This window comes from Malania oleifera, chromosome 11, assembly GCF_029873635.1.
Source record: "Malania oleifera isolate guangnan ecotype guangnan chromosome 11, ASM2987363v1, whole genome shotgun sequence".
NCBI lineage: Eukaryota > Viridiplantae > Streptophyta > Magnoliopsida > Santalales > Ximeniaceae > Malania > Malania oleifera.
The window spans coordinates 66,147,667-66,156,026 of NC_080427.1; the positions used below are offsets into that span (position 1 = coordinate 66,147,667).

Genomic DNA, 8,360 nt, shown 5'->3' on the forward strand with positions numbered 1-8,360 from the left:
AACCCTAATTAAGTGCCTAACATTCATAGGTACAATGGTGAGTGTCATAGGATCATTTATATCCAATTAAAGATACCAAAAAAGTCCAGTGTCGATCGACCGAAGGCTAAACCCTAAGGTCTTTCTACGGTCACTTTTAGTTTATGGTTTGAGCTTACGTATTATATAATGCATATGATGTGTGTGAGATTATTACAAACAAAAAATCCTAATTACTATTACAGACCCTTTACATGAATGAATTATATGCATTACAACACAATGGTCTTCAATCTTTACTTGCTTTGTGCCCATTTCGATCTTGACAATTTTAGTTCCTGCATAAAACCTTAAACACCCATTAGATACAATGAGTATTTGTCATAATCAAAATCAAGCGAGACCTATAAGGTCAACACTTTCCTTTTTCCCCTATTATCCATTAATCCATTTCATTTATTATATTTCCTAATTATTTTATATTTTTAATTTTTAGGTCATTACAATAAGACACCAGATCATCAAGTCCATACCTGGGCAATAGCTTGATAGTGCGTTTGGGTCTGTCGATAGCTATACTGCATTGCTACTAGTCTCCTAAGCTAGAACTCCATGTGTTTTGCGCATTATCATTTCAACCTTAAGTCTCTAACTCCACCTGCACACATGCTCATTGTTGCTACAGTTTTCTAGCACCTGTTTCTTTTCTTCTTCTTGAGTACGTTGCAACATGACTTTCTTATCGAAAACCACATCTTTAATGATCACCACCTTGTTTGCCTTTGAATCTCATAGCTTGAACCCTTTCGCCCCTTTTTGATACCCTAGAAAGATGCACTATCTAGACTTTGCATCAAGCTTTTGATCTCTCCTCACTAGAAATGTGCACATAGGCTAGACATCAAAATACTCTCAAACCATAGTAGTCTACCGTGCTACCTATCTACACCTCCTCTGCAACTTTCTCATCTAGTGTTGCCCTTAGTGATCTGTTAATCAAGAAACTGTTGGAATTGGTGTGATCCTAAGAGGGGTTGAATTGGGTTTTAAAACTTTTTGACTAATTTAAATATTTTCCGATTCACAATAGTTTATATCACATTCAATATTAAAAACGTGTATGTAAAATGATTAGGTTATCAGTGCAGACATACACGTGTGCAACATATCTCATTTAAATTAAATGTGTGCATGCAAATAATTATAACAATAAATGAGCAAACATACACATATAGAAAATAAAGTGCAGTAATTAAATGAGATAGAGAGAGAGTGATACATGATATTTATTATCGATTTTCGGTCAAACTAGTTTACGTCCCTGCCTTGAGCATACCCCCCAAGGATTGCACTATCCTTGCTCACTTAAACAGGCAAAGCAGAAGTCGTATACAACATTTCCTTATGAGACAAGGTAAACCCCAAGTCAGATTATAGGGCTGACCCCAACCTTACAACCTCTCCTTATAGGGTGGGGAAAACTCCAGCTCAATTACCAAGCTGAGTCGAACTGGTCTCCCTTACGGGGCGGAGACTCCCTAGTTCAATTACGGGCTAAACCCAACTGGTCTCCCTTATGAGGCAGAGACTCCCTAGTTCAATTAATGGGCTTAACCCAACCAGTCTATAAAAAATATTTTTGTAGATATGAAAATGCATTTAAATACAAGTAGAAATGTACAACATTAAAGCTCAATATATATACTCTAGGATGATATGAAATAATATGCTCAGTAGAGTAAGGGTGTTTTCAAAATAATATTTCAACATTTTAAAATAATTTGTATGATGAAAACTCAAAGCTTTTGACCCTAACAAAAATATTCTCCTAAAAAACCTAGGGTTTTGCATTCAACTAATTTTTGCATATATATATATATATATATGATAAATATGTTCTCCAATAAAGATTTTTGAAAATAAAAATTATTTGGAGAATCTGGGATTTAAACTCACAAATATTTGTGCAATAGAAAATTTCTCCCAAGAATATTCATGAAGAAAATAATCGGCAGAAACTTTAATCCAACTCTTAAAAATAATTTTATGAAAAAAAAAAAAAAAAAGCTTATGTAAGAGTGGATGATCTGAAGTAAATGCCCACTCAAAAATTTATCTTTCAAAAACGATTTTGCAAAAGTAGAAAGAGAATAGAAGAGAGTAAAATAAATTTATCCCAAAGAAAATATTTTTCAATAAAAATTTTGTTGGGGGAACTTTGATTAACAAAATATTTTGAGAGGATTTGGAAGTTAATTAAAGTTGCTAATTTTGGCTTATGAAGGGGTATATATAAATTTTCAGAAAAATATGACCGTTAGAGACAAGCAGGGTATTCTCCAAATTATTTAATTAAAAATTAATTACGTTTAAACCTTTAAAAATTCGAAACCCGAGAGGTTCGGTCAGCTGACCTTCAATGTCGGTCGACCGAACACTCACATCCAATTTGCTTTTAGAAATAGGTTCTGTTGGCTATGGCCGATGACCGGTCAACTGAGCCAAGACTATTTGCCAAACATTCATAGGTTCGGTCGCCCGCACCTAAGGTTGATTTGCCGATTCATAAGGGTCGGTCAGCCGATGTGTTTTTGAACCAAAAGGCTGGTCGGTCGGGGGTAGTAGAGGAGTCAAAATTTTATGTTTGGTTGACCATGGAAAGTATGTTCATTTTAGGTCGGTCGCCCGAGGCATGGTCAATATTTTGACTTCTAACCTACAGTGTGTTCGGTCGACCGTGTGATTTAAAAGTTATTAGGTTGGTTGATCGGGGCTATTTAAATATCCTAAAAAATCCAACATCGGTCGACCGACCTAAGGTCTTTTTATAGCCTTTGAGTCCCTACGGTCAGTCTATGGTCGATTTGAGCATTAAGTCATATCATGCAAGATGTATACATTATTACAAACCAAATATAAAAACTAAAATGCAATTACAATAAAACAAATAAGTCTTCCTTTTCTCCTTTGCTCTTCAAGTTTCATGGAATACGCCAAGATGAATATACTTTAAGTCCTGTCTTGACTTCCATTTTCCCGTGATCTTATGAGTGATCTGAATTATATATTTTTTCACGCACTTAGAAACACACATAAGATACGAGTGCTTTGTCAGCATCAAAATAGGTATCAGACTCAAAAAATCAACAAAAACACGCCATATTTACTTCCTCTGCCCATAAGTTCTTTGTGAGCCCTACATTCAACCTAAGACACCGAGCCCTTTCAACTCTGGTTCAATTCATCCTTTTTGCCACACCATTTTGTTGTGGTGTCTTGTGTACTGTGAAATGTCTCCTTATGCTATGCTGCTTGCACAACTCCATGAACCTCGAGTTCGTGTACTCAGTTCCATTATCTATCTTGAAGAATTTAATCTTCCTCTCGGTCCGGTTTTCCACCTCAGCTTTCCACAATTTAAACTTGACAAATGTCTCTAACTTGTATTGCATGAAGTACACCCAAACATTTCGTGAGTAATCATAAATAAAGCTCACAAAATATATATGCTCTCCTCGTGATGCTTATTTCACCAGCCCCTAAGCATCTGAATGAATGCAGTCAAAGTCAAGGACATGGCTGCTACTAACTGCACCTTATTCTGTTTCCAAAGCACAAAATACCTGCAGAAATCCAGCTTGCATGATTTGATCCCCTTTAAAAGATTTCTCTTATGAAGTTCCATCATTTCACGCTCACCCATATGCCCTAATCGCATATGCCACAAGACTACTATTTGACTGAAACTCTGTAGCTACAGCTCCACCTACAACTGTGGTACCTAACAATGTATAGATATTCCGTGATACTTTATGCCCCTTCATCACGGTTAGAACACCCTTACTCACCTTTATTACCTCATTTTCAGATTTGAAACTAAACCCGTTACAATCTAAAGTGCCCAATGAAATCAAATTCTTCCTTAACTCCGGTATATGCCTAACATTACATAACATTCTCACCACACCATCAAATATTTTGATTATGATGTTTCCTATTCTGACTATTTTGCATGAAACATCATTTCTCATCATAATGGAACTAAAATTTTCCAACTTGTAAGTGGTGAACCAGTCTTTGTTGGGCATCATGTGATAAGAGCATGCCGAATCTAAGATCCAAGAATTTGTGAGACCATCTAAATCAGATGAAACTGAAAGCATATCATCATCATTGCTCCTTAAGTCTCCTTTTGGGCAATTGTGTGTGTTTTGTTTATGTGTTATGTAATTATATATGTTCTTCTTTTTGTTTATGTTGTGTATATTGTTGAAGTGAGATTATATGCTATACCATGTTTACTTTGTCATGTTCATTGTATGTGCATTCCACAAGTTTTCTAATTAACATACCAAGATTACATCGCACAAATTTTATACCTAGACTACTACTTTTTTACATTGTAGAAGAAAGTAGTGAGGCCTTCATAGGGCTTTGTCTTTTGTATAAATTTTATGAAAATTCCTTAGTTTGTTCTCCTTGAAGACAATCTAGGAGCCTTTAGAACATGTGTGGTGGCTAGAGCCTAGCAATGCACTAGAGAACTTTATCTTATACACTAAAAGAGAGATTTACTTAGTGGTTTGGAGGAAAATAATATGTTATGATACAAGGAGTCATAGACATGATCCTTAGGAGCATGCTTACATGTCATGACATGAATTTGTTCTTACTTATATTAGAATTGGACTGCATAAGTATATGACATGCTTGTGATACCAGTTAATGTTATAGAGGAGACATACCTTTCAAAGAGAAGGTATGCAATTGAGAGAGACGTTATTCTGTCATATTTTTAGAGTACTTTAGTGGATAGAAAGAAATTTTGGGTGAAGAAACAATACATTACTGGGATGACTAGAAGAATTTCATATCCATTTATGGCCATATCATGAAGGTACTTTGAGTTGAACTTTATTGGAAAGTCCTTGATTTCATGATCTAGCATTGGGATCCTATGTACAGATGCTTGACTTTTAGATTGATCAACATGGTTCCACTCATCGAGGAGCATAAAGAGTTGCTACGAATGCCAAAGTCAACTCATGATTAGATTTTTACCTTAGACCCCAACACTAATTTGATTTGAGCTTTGATCAAATCCATAGGAAGCAAAGTTGAGAGGCTATCTAGGAAGGTTCAAAAGAAGTGAGAAATTGAGGGGTGGCACTGAAGTGAGCTAGAGATGCTCTTCATAGGACACCTTGATGATTTGGTTCCCAAGTTCAAACTTTAGCTTTTGGCACTAGCAGTCTATGGCCATGTCTTCCTTCAATTGCACATGTTGTTGATTATGGAGTTGCTATGGTTGTTGAAATGGAGCATAAGGCACAAGCACTGGTTCTTGTTAGTATTGTTAAGATTCTTTCCTCTCATAATTTCTATCATGAAAAAGGGAAAAGGATCACTACTCTGTTGCACACAGTTGTTATAGTCTAGATCCTTAGGACCTCATCTATTTAGAAGTGCATTCATAGTGGGACGGAAATTTTTGCTTAACTATTAGGAACTAAAAGCTAAATGGGCTTACTTGGAAGAATGGCCACGTACAAATGAGGTATGCTTATATTTTAACATATGAGCATTGCTTATATTAACATATGAGCTCCACTCATATCTTGGCGGATGAGCTTTGTTCATATCCAATATATGACCTATTCTCATATCTTGACAGATGAATTCCATTCATATTTTCACAGTGAGCTCCGCTTATAATACAAATGAGCTCCTTTCATGTTTTAATAGATGAGTTCCTTAGTGATGCACGAGTTGTTACTATAAAATATCCACATGGGATTTACTTGTCTAAAAAAAAGGAATTTATTCATAAAAATTGCATATCTGCTTAGTTCAGAGTGGATAGAAAATTCTATGTAGGCACACTAAAATGGACGTTAGCTCATAGTTGCATGAGTAAACCTAGTTGGCTCGTGGCCTATTCTAGTTTGATAGCTACCATGGTAACAATCTGGATATTTAAAAATTTTATTTTTCATGTAGATTGATAATTGTTCAATTCAATATAAGATGAAGTTAATGATTTTAAAATACTCTTATGTTAGATTTCAAAGCATGAATTTCAGACCTTAAATTTGGATTTGGATAGATTTGGACAAATTTCAATACATTTTTATATTATATCTTATCTGAATCTAACATAAATCCAAATTCAAAACCTTTCCAAACATAAGGCTAAGCCTAAAAATAATTTGAAAGCCCAAAAGTGAAAGATATCTAATGAAAACAAATAATATCTATACAAGGTATAACCTACCAGCCTAATTTACAAACCTAATTAAGGGAGGAAAGTAAAAAGTGTAACTTATACATCTAATAAAGACATATAACCTTAATGGAAGATCTAATCCCTAGGGTCCTGGGAGCGCTTATAAAATGAACATACTAGAAGAAGAAAGGAGGCAATAAATTTTTATTTTTTTTTATAGTAATTGTGTTACCTATATAATCTCATGCTGTTTTTAGTGCGATCTTCTAATTTTCTCTTTCTTTTTGTTATAGGTAATCACATATTATGAATGCAGAGATTAAACTCAATTTTTAGTGTCAACGTTAATATAGCTTGGACATCGGGTATGAGTCTAATTTACCACCGTCTAGGAGTTCAAAAGTTTCGTCTAGAATTTGGAGTTCTTGGTTGTCAAAAAATATAGATGGTATTAACCATATATAACTAAATTTTATTTTATTTTGTTTGAAAAATGTGTTGAATGTTAGCAGTGAAGTGTGACAATGAAACATGACACTTTATCATTCTTGAAAAATGAAAAAATAAAATAAAAATTGCTGTTTGCAACAAACATGATTTCTTCTGCGGCCAAACAGGCCCTAGCCATTTTCTGGGTCGGATACTTAAATCCATACTGTATTTGAAAATGGAGACGGACCGTCCGACCCGTTTAGAGTCGCCGACTCGCCTCGATCACTAGACTTCTGTATAAATAATAGCGAAGTGCGAGCCCTACTTCTTTGATCATCTCGGGTCATCTAGGGTTTTGAAAGGAACCGAAGGCTAGACTGCGTCGACTGGGTCATTCGTCATCATGCGAGCTAAGGTAAAGGAATCAGACTCTCTCAACTACTATTCGTTAGAGCCTTAAGTCCTCCTTTTGGAACCTCGGGAAATAATCGAACGAAACCTTTGTGTCTAATTGCACTGCTTTATTGATCGATTTTATCCTCCGATAACTTGTTGCGGTTTTAGATTAAGCTGATAGATTCTAATTTGATTTGCTTGCTTGTTGTTTTCTTGGTTTTAATTTCAGTGGAAGAAGAAGCGTATGAGGAGGTTGAAGAGGAAGCGCCGAAAGATGAGACAAAGATCCAAGTAGGCGTGTCATCTCTAAGTGGTCTCCTCAGCGGTTCCATCATTTAGTGCTATATTTTTTTTAGAACTATTTTCGGCCTTTGATCTTTTTTTTTTTTTTTGTGTGTTTGAATGAATCTATGGATTATGCGGTTTATCATCACTTGTTGAAACATTTGGTAGCTTATTATCTAATGGGCATTAATTAGTTTGGCATATGATTATGTTCTGTTCAATTTATTTGGGTTATGGATGGGATGCTGATAAAGATGCATGATGAATTCAGTCTGTGATTTATTTGGTACATTTTTGTTTAAGTTTTGTTTGGAATGTGTTTGTTTATGCCCGAGCCGTGCCTCAACTCATTTGCTTCATTGAGATTTCTAACCCCATGATAAATCTGAATTTGATATACCCAGGAGGATCTAAACAGTAAATTCCTCTGTTAGTTTATTAACTTGTCTGGATCTGATACAATGGCTGTATAACATGTGTGAAACTGTTTTTTTCCCCCCCTTTATGATCTGCAACAAGACTGTTTTATCTTGCAAGTTATCGGTTTTATCTAACATGGCCATTAGAAATTCTAGTGCGCGTGGCAAATAATATTATCACTGATAGTTTCAAATCAAGATTTGAGTTGAGTGAAAATCTTTGTTATTTTGCGATTGTGAGTTGGGAATCAATGGTGCAAATTCTTAAAAAAACAGCTGTAATTTGCACATGTATGTATGATAAATTGATGAATCCTTTACAGTCATGTGCCCTTAATATTGGATACATGCACATGTGTATGAATGATATGTATGTGTTTTTAGAAATTTGAAAAGGTAAAAAAATCACTTCTTTGCTATATCAACACTCTAATGATTTGTTTGGTGCATAACGATGGAATGGAATAGGATTTGTTTTTAAATTTTTGTAATTCTACATATAATTTTTCACTCAATTCTGCCTTCAATTCATTCCATTCTAACATACCAAACATTGGTAAAACTAATATATTAATACATAAACTATGCTCGAATAGTATCACATAAATGTAGATGTATGGGAT

General features: G+C 34.8%; 1 long non-coding RNA gene across 1 annotated transcript; it reads left to right on the top strand.

Moving 5' to 3' along the window:
• Window positions 1-6,832: 6,832 nt before the first annotated feature.
• LOC131168391 (uncharacterized) lies at window positions 6,833-7,519 on the top strand. Its single transcript, XR_009140290.1, has 2 exons — window positions 6,833-7,052; window positions 7,263-7,519. It is a non-coding gene; the product is annotated as an uncharacterized LOC131168391 (long non-coding RNA).
• The last annotated feature ends 841 nt before the right edge of the window (window positions 7,520-8,360 follow it).